The sequence below is a fragment of the Bidens hawaiensis genome, unplaced genomic scaffold (assembly GCF_021521415.1).
Source record: "Bidens hawaiensis isolate Kalapana, Puna unplaced genomic scaffold, B.hawaiensis_p1.1 tig00016044_1, whole genome shotgun sequence".
Classification (NCBI taxonomy): Eukaryota; Viridiplantae; Streptophyta; class Magnoliopsida; order Asterales; family Asteraceae; genus Bidens; species Bidens hawaiensis.
In genome coordinates, this window is record NW_027492456.1 from 381,721 (window position 1) to 397,281 (window position 15,561).

Here is a 15,561-nt window from a genome sequence, read left to right on the forward strand (position 1 = left end):
CCTACTTGCTTCATCTGCTTCAGTATTTCACAAGGCATTCAACTTCAGGTCATTATGGGTTATCTCAATAAGGTGTTATTTTTGTTCTGATTAGTAGGGGTTTCAGCCGGAACGGTTTCCGGTTGGATAAATAAAGATGGTGTTATACATATAACTATTGTTTCAAACCCTTTGGGATGAATCTGGTATTTACGATGTCAAACATTGGTTTTGATTTTGTAGTTGGATTTAGGATATTGTAGGCTGCATTAAGGTTATGGGTTGGAAAAAAAACACCAATAAATTCATTTTTCTTTCTCAACCAATTTTAGATTTGGTCATTTAGGTATGAGTTGAATTCAACTAACTGATAAATTTGGGCTGAGTAGTACAATTGTGAAATTAGTTCCCGTAGTAACTGCTTCAATGCGCGTAGTTGACATGTTAGAGATTCACATCTTATTAGAATTTATGTAGTACAATCTGAGTGATAAGAGATATGGCAATGATTTATTCATCTTCTTATACTGCATTATTGTGTAGCCATGCTTGATCGATTGTACAAGCCGCTAGATTTCAAAGACTCCGGTTGAGCGCCGTTAATATTCAAATTTCTTCTTTTCTGCCATCAGTAGTAAGTTTTATTTAGCTTTCAAGTTTTGGTAATTAGGGTTTTTTTTTCTAATTAACTGTTCATGGTTTAGATAAATCAATTAGATTGTTAGGGACCTTAAGTGTGGATCTTCGGCGTTCTTTAATGTTTTATATTTCTTAAACACCAACTTATGTCTGCTTAAACATGATAACAGACTTGAATGCCGCAATGAATGTCACATTCACCTTCAGAAGATTCACAAGTGCCTTCCCGATATTATAAGGTAAGCTGTTTTAGTTAGACTACAATCTAACTTTAAAAAAATATAATAATGGTAACTAAAAATCTTTAAAGCCAATTTTAATGATGGGCATAGCATATAAATTTTTTTTGTTGTTTTCAACTAAAGTTCTTTTTTGATGATTTTAGTTTATATGATTGGCTTTTGTTTTGTTCTGCTAACATGTGGACAGGTCGTTGAGTTGATGAGTTGTTTGTTTCTCAGAAAACACCAAGAAATACATAGACAGGTACTCTTCTAAAACTTAAAAAAAAAGTACTATATCATCATGATGATAGGTTGATTGAAACGAAATGTGATGCCATCATGTATACAACACCACTGGTGATACAGTTACGTATAGAGACTGTTGGACTCGAGTGTTTCAGTTTCGAGTTTGTTGGGCTTCACAATAACGCATAAGTGAATTTGAAAAACGCTAAAAGTGTTTTCTTCCTATAATCCTATAAAATCTTGATTTATTTGTTGCCATATCCTTAATGTAACAATGCATTTATTTTCATAATCCATTTGCATACTCTATGAATTAGTGGGTTCGACTCATGTTTTAACTTTAACGGGTCAAACAGGTTAAATAGAAAAGGTAGTTGAAAGGAAATTGTTAAATTGGCCAAACCAGTTGAAAGTTTCCCAAAGTGTATTTAAAATTCAGGCTTCTCGAGACGTAAGGTAGTTGAATTTGGGTTCAAGTTATCAATTTTAACATAGTTTTGTCAAAATTTGACCATCAAAAGTCAACATTGAGTCAAATTTTGTTTTGCTATTTGGAGATAGCATAATGGGCCTAATAATAGTTGTTAAAAGACTTTTTTTTATAATTATTTAAAAGCTGTTGGACCCCTACATATCTATAATCTTGACACACACTCGATTTCATGAACAAGTCAACAATTGAAGTTTTAAGTTTTCTCAGTACTTTATGCTATAGGTATCATATTCATTTCTACTTTGTTAGTTTTAAACTTATAAATTGTAACTTGATTTATTGTTTCCTTATTATCAAGGAAAACTGCATCAACTTTAAATTATGAACATTTGATTTGGTCAGACAAGATTATTGAACCTCTGTTGGTTGCAGTTCATAATCCACTACAACCCGCTACATATACTTTTTTTTGTTTAGAATCTTCCTCGGAAGGCCGATATACCTGGGAAGGTTTGTTCATCATCTTTTTGTTTAATTCATCAAGTACAATTCTTATATTAACAGGCCAAAACAGGTTAGTCTGTGAAATATGTCTTTTTTAAAGAATTTATTTTTTATCATTAATATACCAACTTTTTTTTCAACCGCTCAGTTTTTGGTTTACATTCAACAAAAATCATTACTAACGGTTTGGCTCATGTATGACCTAAAAACCGTCGAAATGAATTTTTTGTCAAGGTTGACTTTTTTAGTCATGGTGATGCTCAACATGATATTTTTAGCCGATATTGACTCTTAGTAGAAGTAATTTTTTTACAAAGTTGATGATTTTGGTAAGTTCAACTTTTTGGTGTGCGTATACAATTTAATATGAGGATGGATAGCATTTTACTTGAGCATTTTATTGGTAGAATATGTATTTGGCATTAGGTAGACAATTATAAACATTGTATCATGAAGAATATAGATTTGGCATTACACTATTTCTATAGTGTGTTGTATTTTGTTATCTTCTGTAATGTTAATGTAAATTGCCATACTGTTAACAATATATGATAATTGTATTTATTGTATTTTCGCTATATTCTTAACTATATATTTTATAATTGATGTAACATGTACTACACGACGAATTTGTGTAAATAATAAAAAAAACTGTAAGTTTGACTACAAGTGATACTTTAACACATCATACAAGAACAATATATATTTATAGTAATAAAAAAAACACTAAAGCAACCCGCGTAACACGCGGGATAAAAGCTATATATATATATGGTAAGGTTAAAATGAAAACCCACTTGAGTTGTGAAAACCCGCGAAAACCCTATGTAACATCGTTTTTTTTTGTTACATGTAATATATGTTGTAACATTTAATACAAAACATCGAAACATCAAAAAAAATGTTTTGCTATTTTTTAACATTTTTTACTAATTTTTATATATGTTTTCAGAAGAGAGAAAACGTTATATTTATATTTACATTTTTTATTCACTTTAATTGTGGACCACAAGATTTAAAAATTAATTAAAAACATGTGGTTGAGAATGGGTTTCTAGAGTTTTCACAACTCAAGTGAGTTTTCATTTTATACTTAGCCTATATATATATATATAGAAAGAGAGAGAGAGATGGAATCAAGAAAGAACTCATTTTAAAGAGAGAACTAGAGAACTCCACTAAAACCATTGATTTTACTTTATCAATGGCTAAAAATAAAAAAGAAAGGACAAAAAGAAAAAAAGGTGGGTTTTTAATGAAGAGGGTAGATTTGGAAGATTCACAAAATACAATCAATCTTTCTTCTCTCATGGTTCACTCATTGTGCAGAGCAACACCCTAGGGTTTTTAACATTCTTCCAATCGATCATCTATTTCAACAAATTGATTATGGATTCAAGCGGAAAAAACGAAGAACACTATCAGGTAAGCAATAATGTTAGTTAATTTCACACATTGTCAACATCAATTAGACGTATTAAACTGAAATCGCATTCAAGCGTTTCTGTTTTTGCCTTTTCTGGTTAATCGAAGAATAATATTGTCGATTAGTCACATAATAAGCGTCGATTAGGCATATACTGTGCTAATTCTGAACGATTTGTGTATATAATGTTAATTAGGCATATATTGTGCTGATTCTGAACGATTTATGTATATAATGTTAATCAAAGAACAATATTGTCGATTAGGCACATAGTAAGCGTCGATTAGGCATAAATTATGTCATCATTTAGGCTTATAAGAATTATTGATGTATTACATGCATATACAAGTATGGCGTATTACATATATGCATTACATGTGTATTGCTTACATTATTGATGCACTGCATATGTCTATTACAAATGTGTTACACATATGCATTATAAACTTATTACACATATGCATCAGTGATGTATTACACTTACATGAGAATATGGTGTATTGCACATATGCAGTAGTGATGCACTACATATGTGCAATACACACGTAATACACATAATGTGTATGTGAACAAACATAACAATAATATAAATGTTTTATTGAAACAACATGCAAGAAAGGAAACCGGGCATGAAACAGGGAATGACAGTAGATAACGATGATGTTAATTAAGGTAATTATAACAAAAATAGAAATGTTCTGAGCACGCACGTTTATATCAAATGGTATTGTATGCAATTTGTTAGCCACATCTATCGTGCTAAATGGGTTTGAAAATAAGATAGACTTAAAGAGAGTATAATGTCGTGGTGTAATCACTTTTGCATAATGGCTTTTGACATGAACGAGGTGATGGCTTATATTGTTGATTACATGGTGTCGAGTGTGTATAGCTTTAGATGCATCACGACTTTCAAGAACAAAAGCACTTCATGCAAAGTGGTAACTCGAACGTAATTTCAATACAGTAGTGGTGCATATATGTAAGTAAGTAGTATCACATATGTGTATTCTTAAGTATTGTATGTATATGCAATTGTGATGCATTACATATATGCAGTGATGTTGTACTACATATATATGCAGTGTTGATGCATTGCGTATAAGCAATGCTGATGCATTAGATTTATGCAGTATGTAACGATGTATTTTATTGCATGTTTAGGTTATGTTGCATATATGTAGCATTGAAAATATTGATGTTAATGTAATTGTATATGTTTAGTTGTATTGCATATGTGTAGTATGTTTGAACCTACCAATGTTAATGTATCCACGTGCATATTACTACATCTTTTTCGTCATACTGTATATATGTGGTGTTAAACCTAATAATCTACATATTTTCAGTTAGAGTGCATACATGTGGTATTTATGCTGCATATGTGTAGCGTATCTGGAAATTTTGATGGTTATGTTAAAATCAAAAGTGAAACATGAGAGATTATATTTTTCTTTACGGTAATTATGTTTTCATCATTTTGGTTTGCACGTGTCTTTAGTCTTAAGTGGTTGAATTTACAGATTAATTAATATATTGCCTAATTTTTACTTATCGCCTAGTTTTTTCTTATTTTTGAATTGGTAACTTGTACTCATGTGGGGTAAAATTAGATTGTCTTAATAATGCATATATGTATTACTTACGGTGCATATGGGAACATACGTGATCATATATGCTTATTTTTATTGACATTGCATACATGGTATAGATACGCAGTCAACAAGGGGTCAAAAATGAAACGAGGAGGATTATTGGACAATGAAGATGGGTTTGGTTAGGAAACAATGATGAAATTAACAATTTAACGGTACAATATAAATAAGTTATCTGAAGGTATATTTGTTTTTGCAACACATTTTACAATACGCATCTGAAACTGTCTACATTTTGCAATAGCAATCTGTAGTAATTTGCATATTTTTTGCATACATTCACGTTACTAAAGATCAAATGACCGGTAGCCCGTGTGGGTTTACTTTTGTTTCGTTCTCAGATGCAAAAACTTGTAATAAAGTTCTTGTTGACACTCACACCATCTTGGCATAATGATTCGTTTACCTTTCATTTATTCAGTAAGTTATTTGTTTAATGCTTTGTTTCTTGATTAAGCTGTGTTAACTAATTAAATTGTGTCACTCCAAGTAAGATCATAGAAACATAAAGTATTTAGTTTTTATACTGTAAAAGGTAATTTTATTTATAATAAATAGATGGTGATTAATGTGGTGGATTCATTGGTATCGGGAGCATACAGAGAACAATGACTAAAAAAATCCATAAAAGACTTGTTTTTTTTTTAAATTTAGTTGCTGAAGATAAATTGTGTGGCATTTGATTAATGGAACGAAACTAGCATATGAAGTTTCTAAGTTCTTATTGCGTGTGATCGAATTATATTTTGAGAATTTGTGTGACAAAAAATAAAAGGAGGGAGCATAAAGAGAACATTGTGAACTCCATTTGGGAGGCCGTCGAGCAATATGATTCCATATATTTGCTTTTAGCTTTGAGAACATGAGGAATCTTAAGTTCAAGCAGATCAGGGAGCAACTTAAATCCACCAGCAGGTACCTTAGATTACACATTAGAGTTCGTATATATTTGAGAAACAAGAAACCATATGGAAACTAAAACATTCAATTCAGGTTTGATGAATAGCTGGATAATATCTATGATTTTTTCGTAAAAATGTTGATTCAGTTTGCAATGATTTGCATATTTTTACCATACATTCATGGGCTTGTTGTTGTTGTTGTTGTTGTTATTATTATGTTGTTAAGAGATTTGCTGTAATTAGGGTTGCCTGGTGTTATTGTTAAAGAATTCATTTGAAATTGAAGTTAACATGTTGTGTGTTATTGTTATGATATATTGAGATGAGGCTAATTATGTTTTTATTGGTTTTGATTATTATTAGTTGACGCTTAGTAGATTTGTGTGACATTTAGCCTCATGTAATTGGATTTGGTATTGGATGACCTTAAGCTAGGTCACTAAAGTTAAAAGTTGATTTTTGGTTCAAGTCAAAACGGGCCATTTTATAATGGTATCACTTTTGTTCGGGTCATTTTAAAAGGGTATCAATTTGGTTCCGATAAAAATGTTTCTGGTATAAGTTTGGTTCAGGTTTCGTTTGCTTTAGGTTGGGTTCCTGATACCCGTTTGTGCATCTGTGGTTTATGTTTTTTTTATTCATTTGGCTTTCACTTCATTGACTTTTTTATACAGTAGCTAATGTTAGCATGTTTGACTCGGGATGATGTGTTGATAACTGGATTAAGTGTTCATGTACTTGCATAGTTGCACGAGCACAGTATGCATCTAAGTGCGTGAATTTATGACGGTGGTGCATGTTTATTACTAACCATCATGAAGTGTTATATACCATTTCATATTTAGTTAATAGCCTATTCTTCTATAGCGAGGTCAAACCCGAAACAAATTGAACTTTTTTTAATTCGGATATAGCTATATGCCCTGTAATATACTAATATAGCATCCATTTATGAACCTGAATTTGTAGGAATTTTATCATGATTTTATGTTTTTGCCTTTTAGAGAATAGTCATATTTTCATGAGATTATTTTCCATGATTCCATCATTTGGTGTGAATATAGATCTTAGCTCAATTACGTGTTTGGTTGATTTACACATGAAATTGCCCCTGCACTTCTATGTCAAATTGCAATAAAAATCTTTCATCTTTGACTTTGAAAAGTCAAAACTGTCAAAATTCAATAAATCTGGGTCATTTTTGACCTCTCAAAGTCAAATTGTCAAAATACACTAAATTAAAATTTTGTTTGATTTTGACATTTAAGAGTCAAACAGGTCATAATGTAACTAAATCTATAATCACACTTAATACAATATTTATTCATAAATTATATTTTATTCAACATTGTAGTTTTTGTAAGAACACTTAATTCAACATTTATAAAATCTATTTATAAGATTAAAAAACAAATTTTGCCTAACATGAGCTGGCAGACCTACAAGACCCGTTAAAAAACAATTCAGATTTGCTCCTATTCTAATTCCTATTTTCGATTAGGGTTGAGGAACCTTTGATTTGTGTGGGACTCCAACTACAATTTTCTCTCTCTATCGTCAACGCAAGGATGTGTTCAATTCTGGCGTTTCCCCAAATTTTTGTAGTCCAGTTCGTTTAAAACTGATCATTACAGGTTCAATTTCATTTGCATTCTAAAATTTACACAATTACTGCTTATTATTCTGATTTTAGTCTATTGCTAGTTTAACCAAATTTAATTTGATTTTACTTGTTTACAGGCACTCCTCGGTTTGTTTTTCTAATGCTAGGATCTGTAAGCATAAGTTGTATATCCCATATATTGATCCATAAGTATAGTTCGTGATTTTTTTTCATGGAAGTTACTAATATTTTTGTTGCTCAGTTGTAGAACTTTTGGTTTAATGAAGATGTCTTAACAAGTGGATCGAATGGTTATACACCGAACACATAAGAACAGAAAGTGGAAGTCAAGGTCAACGCGTTTATTCGAGCATTAAACGCTGGCTTTTCAAATTATGCCAGGTGTGCAAAGAATAAAACACAATTCATTAAGAAGAAAGTTTAGTCAAGTGATTTATACAACATAATTATTGTGGTTTTTTAAGTATCAATGTTGTAAAAGTTATGTATTTATGCATGTTGTATCAATGGTTATAAGTAACCTAGAGATAAACTTATACCATTTTTTTGTTTTATGTTTATTTCTTTATGATAAGATACTATTAGTCATATTACACATTTTTTTTAGTTAGGCATGATTAACGTCTTATTAAAATTACATTTTTCGCCATTCAGAGATCTTTGTTTTTTTTTTCATATACTTAATTCGTGTACATGTATAATGAAATTGTCAACTTCATACCGACTAAATATGGTTGGACATAAGGGTGACAATAATTTGTGATGCAAAGTGTGCCTGCACCAATTCTTTTTAATAAGATTACCTAAATAATGTTTTTTTTTTCCTTTAGGTAGTCCAGGTCTAGTGAAGGGTGGCAATAATAAATGTTGGCAGCTCAAAAATTTGGTCAACTAGATTGTGCTCATCTATTATAAAGATGTATACTTTGATATTTTGACAGTTAAGAGAATAACTTTACTTAAAGATTGTTGGATAATTTCATCTTAAACTATATAAGTCAACTGTACGTTATAGTCAAATAGTATATAGAGAATTTCTTTATCTTTCTCAAGATAAATAATATTTTTATTTTTTGCTTCAACTCTGAATTAGTACTACAACTGCTTCGTTATGAGGAAACATTTTTATGTTTATGTTATATTTATCTATTTGAAAATTTCATGCAGATTAATATCCATCTATTAAATTTGATAAAAAAAAAAATATTTATGAAACGTCGGGGTATTCTTTTTTTTAAGGGCCGCATTATATTAACAAAAACGGACTAGCCAAAAAGCTAGAACCAAACAAACGAGGAAAAAAACTTACATGCTAACTTCAAAGTTACACCAACTATCCCGTTCCACGCGTGTATTCTTCGATCTTAAAACCACCCAAAGAGAACTTTCTATTTCTATGTTTTCCACAATTTGATTCGAGCTTGTGTTAAAGGTCGTCATTTCTATCTTTCTGAACACACCAAATTGTGACTGCGTGACCCAAAAATTGCTTGTATAAGTTTCATTTTTCTTTGGTTACGGGGCCAAACCATCTTGGTAATTCAATACATCATTTATTGAAAAAGCGAAGAAAGTTGGAAGTTTGCATCATCTCGCAAAGTGTTGCCACAACGTATCTATGTAGTTTTGTCATCATCAGAACACATAGGGTATTCGAAATAATTAATTTGTTTTTAATTTCTTTTTTTTTTTTTGCGTTTTGCTTTTTATTTACTATAATGCGGACTGGGTTTGGAACGGATGGGTCTGGGTTTTCGTGACCCAGATAACATAATCCATATGTGGTGAAGCTAAAACTAAACCAATGTACACACTTACGTTTTACAGTCAACTAAATAGATTTTATTTGTAAAGAAAACACAATATAAGATGTTTTTGCTTTGTAAAGGATTGTAAAATCTTAGTGGATGCACGGGTAAAGTCTTGACTGATAGCAATCCCGAATATCCTATTCATTTTTTTGGTTTCTAACCGACGTATTACATGTATGTTCTACTTACAAATTGATTATCAAGACATTTTAAATACTCGTCGCCAAGCGTAGGCTTACTTAATCCAACTCATCCGTTTTAAAATATCATAGAGTTATGCCTTATTCAAAGTTAACTCATCAGATTAAATTCCAATTAGAATAGTTTTGTTTCTTATTCAACTATATTAATCATTTGTTCTTTTACATGGTCCATGCATGAGTGTAATAAAGCCCGACCAAATGCCCGTTGTGCTCAAGAATGGGTTGGCTGATAATACACAACCAAATTGAATCTAACATCAGTTGCGACACCCGATCCAACTCACCCGTTTTAAAACATCAAAGTTAAATCGTCCTATCAAACTCAATCAAAATCCTTTCGTTTCTTATTCAACTATATTAACCATTTGTTAATTTACACGGCCCATGAGTCTAATCAAGCCCGATCAAATGCTCGTCGTGCCCCGCCGCAACACGCGGGTAGTTCTACTAGTTTATTAATAAAGAAGACAAATATGAAGTATATTCCTTCATTGCCAAATAAGAATGAAAGAAGATAAATAAGAAACTTAATAAAGTAGGCTACTATCAGGCAAATTAGTACGGTCAACTTAAGCCACGTATCTTCAAGTATGGCATTCTACTTCATACCCTTCGCTTATAAATAACAACTGTGATCAAATAAAAGAATTACAAATAAATAATAATTCAAGTGAGAAAAGTTAGAGTAATTATTTTCTATCAGAAGTGCTCCCAAAATTTAAGGTAAAAAGCTTCAGATGTATTTTCATGGATATTTTAAATCTTGTAGTTTTAATAATTTCAAAGGATTATAATTATTCAAGATACTAAAAATATGAAACCTGTTGGCGTTTTCATATTTATATAATAATAAAATAAAAACAGTCGACATGTTTGAATTTTTCATACGTTAAACTATGTTGGTAGAATTTTTCATACGTTCAGAAAGGGGTAGCGGTGCAGCTTGTTGCATGCTTGTCTTCTGTTTCGATGTAATCTAAACATTATTTGTTCTATCATGTGATTCATTTAGACTTCAGACTAATTGGTTTCAGACAGAAAAACATCTGAATATTCTTTTATTACCCTATTTAAAATTTTAAACCAAACTAGTCAATTTGTCATGTATGACAAATTTCCTATTTTTCTTTATAAGGCACTTTTTAATACGGTTTGTTAAACTAGAACTTTATGTCTTTTTTACATAAATGTTTTAATATCCTAAAACAAAAATAAGTTTAGTTCATATTAATAAGATATCACGAGTAAATATTTAATTCTAAAACAAGAAGAAACTATGATTTAATTCTTAGGTTTACAAGGGGAACGTGAAACGTAATAAAAGAATCTTGGATGAACATCTTGTAAGGTGAGTTCCTCTAAACATTTTCAAAACTTAGATGTGTGCTTTTAAACTATTATTGTTTAAAATTCATTGGGTTTACTTGAAATGAATTACTATTGTGTTTGATAAAACTCTGGTTTAATTTCACGGGAATAGCATATATAAACCCATCTGGGCCTAGTGCCTTCTCCCCGCCACTAGGGGTGTTCACGGTCCGGTTTTCGTGGTTTTTTGGTCAAATCGTGAACCGAACCGTTGTTAACGGTTTTTGATTCTTGTAAACCAAAACCAAACCGTTGAACTCTTAAACCAAACCGAACCAAACCTTTCATTACGGTTTGGTTTCACGGGTTGAGTCGCGAATAATTTGAAAATGTTTAACATATATAAATACAATTCGTCCATGATCATATTTAAACACAATCTGTCAAAAAATATGAAAATACATCGAAATAAGTGACTTGAGATTCTGAGCCTGAGATCATAAAGTATATCTTGATTTAAGGTTTAATACTTTAATGAATAAACTTTAAAGACCGATTCATTGCAACTTGCTACTACATTTGGAATTTGAGCTCAACTATTTTTCAGTTAGTATTTAGTTAATAGTTTAATATGCCTATTATATATTCATTTGCACTATCAGTTCATATTTAACATAAATATTGATATTATATATATATATATAACATAAAACATTTTAAAAAAATATATAATTATATTATACGGTTCGGTCCGGTTTTGTACGGTTGGTTTTTGATATAAACCGTAAACCAACCGTTCACTCCGGTTTGAAATTATTGAAACCGATCGACCGAAACTTGAAGAAAAAAACTAACCGTTAAACCGAACCGATGACCGGTTTGGACGGTTTCACGGTTTCGAACCGAACCGTGAACACCCCTACCCGCCACAATCCGAAATTGCACATTTAATTTCTTCGTGGCTATAATAAGACTATCTGCTTCACCTATGGATAATTTAGACAAACTTTGATTAAAAAGATCTGCCGGTTCAGAGAATTTCTTAATAAAAAAGTGGTTAATATTTGCCATCAATTTCACGGGTTCTGAAATCCAGCAATCATTAAACAGTAGACCGTTGATTCTATTATATGACTGCTTATGATACCATGAAAGAAAGCTGAATTTTCGTCTCCTTCAACCGCCCAATTTATCCTTGCCCTTTGTTTAAGATCTAACAAATTACACCTCTCCAATTCCTTAATCGTAGCCTTACATGAGGTTCTCTCTTGAAGTTCATTTTCTGTGAGATCAAATGATTCAGTCCGAATATGTAGCATGTTTACTCTGTGGTGTAATGAATTCAGAATACCACGTTCTTCTTCCATCTCCATTTTTTGATATTTTTGCCAAGCATGCATCTATATTCACACCCTCTATGGCTTCTTTAACCACCACCTTTCTAAGCCAAGAGTTAAAATATGGAAACAGTTTCGGACCAAAGTGAAGATTAACACAAGTAAGAATTAGTGGGCGATGATCTGAATATTTTTTAGTAAGGGCCGTTAGAATCGCTGCCGGCCACATATTCATGAATTCGTGACCCACTGGCACCCTATCAATTTTACTACACTTATTTCGAACATCCGACTGATATGTATATTTACTACCCCCCATTATGTATTCTGACAAACCCGCCCTCACAATAAATTCATTAAAATCGTCCGCGCTTGGCACACAGAAGGTAGAGTTCTTTCGTTCACACGGGTTTCTTATACAGTTAAAATCACCTAAGACAATCATGGGCTTTTTTAATTTCCCCTTTAATGAGAATGAAGTTTCTCTTGCAAATAACATCTTTCATGGTAAAAATATTTGGATCCCATATGCTCATTAAACCACCCGATCTACCATGGGCATTCTGAATATGACATTCATACCTAGAGTTATCCCACATCTTATCCACTTGTATATTACTAGACTCCACCATATGTGTTTCTTGTATCGCAATGAAACCGATTTTATGTTCCATTTTTATACCCCTAATTACCTGCTCCCATTTATTGGCATCCCCAACCCCTCTAATATTATAAGACAGGAAATTCATTGGTCTACATTTGTCACCTAATCAACAACAACCACATCTCTAACCAAATCAATTCTGTCCGACATCCGAAATCCCACATCTTCCCCCACGTTAATAGTGAGTCTTACCTCTTTGTCAAGATCCGATGTTCGGTCTTCTGTAACAAAGAAATCCCACTTATATGATAGCCTTCATGGGATGCAATGTTTTTGTGTTCAGTTGTATTTTTTTTTTTTTTTTGTTATTTACATCTTGTAATCAGAAATAATGCGAATCTAGTAACAGTTCACCTCGCAATTAAGCTATTTTTGTGTGTGAACTTTGAGAACTGATAATAATTGGGTAGTTGCAATGAATGAAGAAATGTGTGCTTTAAATAGAAATCAAACATGGGATCTTGTTGACTTACCTAGTGGTAGGAAACCAATAGGTTGTAAATGGGTGTATAAAATTGAATATGAGTCAGCATAAGAAATAGAAAAATATAAGGCTAGGTTAGTTGCTAAAAGGTTTAACCAGAGGGACGGAATTGATTTTGATGAAACTTTCTCCCCTGTGGTTAAAATGATTACTGTAGGATGTGTTATTTGCCTTGCTGTTCAAAATGATTGGCCTTTATTTCAGCTTGATATTCTAAAAAGGGTAGTGGCGCAACTTGTTGCTCGCTTGCCTTCTGGTTCGATGTAATCTAAACATTGAATTTTTTTTCCTATTTATATATTTTAAGGATGACAAAGATAATGCTTTCCTCTAGAGAACTCCATGAGAAAGTATACGCGTCTTTGCCTGAAGGCTATTTTTCTGAAAAAGAAACAAAAGTGTGTAGGTTAAAAAAAATCTTTGTATGGCTTAAAACAAGCCTCAAGAATGTGAAATGAAAAACTTGTTGGCGTTTTATTAAGTTTAGGCTTTGTGCAAAGTAATAGTGATTATTCCTTGTTTATAAAATCTATTAATAATGTTATGATTGTGTTACTAGTGCATGCTGATGACATTGTTATAAATGGAATAATCAGGGGGAAATTGATAGTGCCAAACATCTTTTAAGTTCTAAATTTTTTATGAGTAATTTAGGGTTGCTGAAATATTTTTTAAGTTATTGAAGTTCTAAAAATAGATAATGGGCTCAGTGTAAATAAGCGAATGCTCCTATTGAACAAAATTATGTACTATCTGCTTTGGACAAGAAGAATAAATATCCTTTTCAAAATGTTTCAAAGTTTCAAAATTGATTGCCAAATTAATTTATTTGTCTCACACTAGGCCTGACATTTCATATTCTATACAATATCTCAGTCAGTTTATGCATAGTCCCACAAATGCACATTTGGGACTCGCTTTGAGACTGCTGAGGTGTTTAAAGAAATGCTCAGGAAAAGGTGTTTTGATAAGTAAAGGTGAAAATTTAAATATTGTTGGCTATTCCGATTCTGAACGGGCAAAATGCTTGGTCACCTGGAGATCAGTAACTAGGTTTTGTGTTTTTGTGGGAAAAGTCTTTGGTTTATTGGAGAAGTAAGAAATAAAGCACGGTTTCTCGATCTTCAACTAAGGCTGAATATTGGGCAATGCGTGACACTAGTTGTGAAATGACTTGGTTGTTGAAGTTGTTATAAGAGTTGAAAGTGGATGTTACATTACCATTACATTTGCATTGTGATAATTCAGCTGCAATTTCTAATGTGGCTAATCGCACAAAACATAATTTTGAGGTGGATCTGTTATTTCTAAGAGAAAGAGTAGTTGCTGGTACTATTAAAATTGTCAAAACAAAGTCCAACTCCCAACTTGCGCATATATTCACAAAAGGTTTGTTTCCTAATCAACATTCTGATATATGTGTTAGCTTAGGATTTGTTGATTGTTTTAAATATTGAATTGAGGAGGGGGGGGGGGGGGTGTTGTTAAAAAAAGGTTTGGTTTGTTATACCCATTTCAATATTATTAGTTTTATTAGTTGAGTAATAGTCGTGACTAATATTGCGTTTATGTTTAAATGAGATGTTGCTGATTGGGCCCGAGCTATTTTTGGAGTCTGCTGATGCTTAATGAAATTTAGAAGCCCAAGTACGACCCAGCCCGGTTGAACAATAATATTGCTGGTGTCCATAAAACTGAAGTGGAAAAAAGGGACTTGTTAGTTGCAGATTTTTTCCTTCAATCCTCTCAATTACAGATCTGGATCTTTAGGTTTTTTGTTCGTATTGTAAGTTCTTGTGAGTTTTAATAATTTAGATCATCATAGTGATGATCTAAATTGGTGTTGTAATAAACTTCGTCTGTTATCTGTTCTTTGTTTCTCAAGATTGTTCATGTATTGCGGATTTTGGGGTAAAACAAAATAGATGAAGTTTAGTTTCTGACACTTTACTTCACACCCGCAACACTCATATCAATATTTATTCTTATTTCCTTTTGGTCTTAATTAAATTTAATTACACTATAATGCAATGTTCTCATAATTGATCCCGACATCGAACCTGGTTCACTTGTTGGATAGGTTCAATCAGATTTTAGAACAGAATGATGTCATACCTATCTT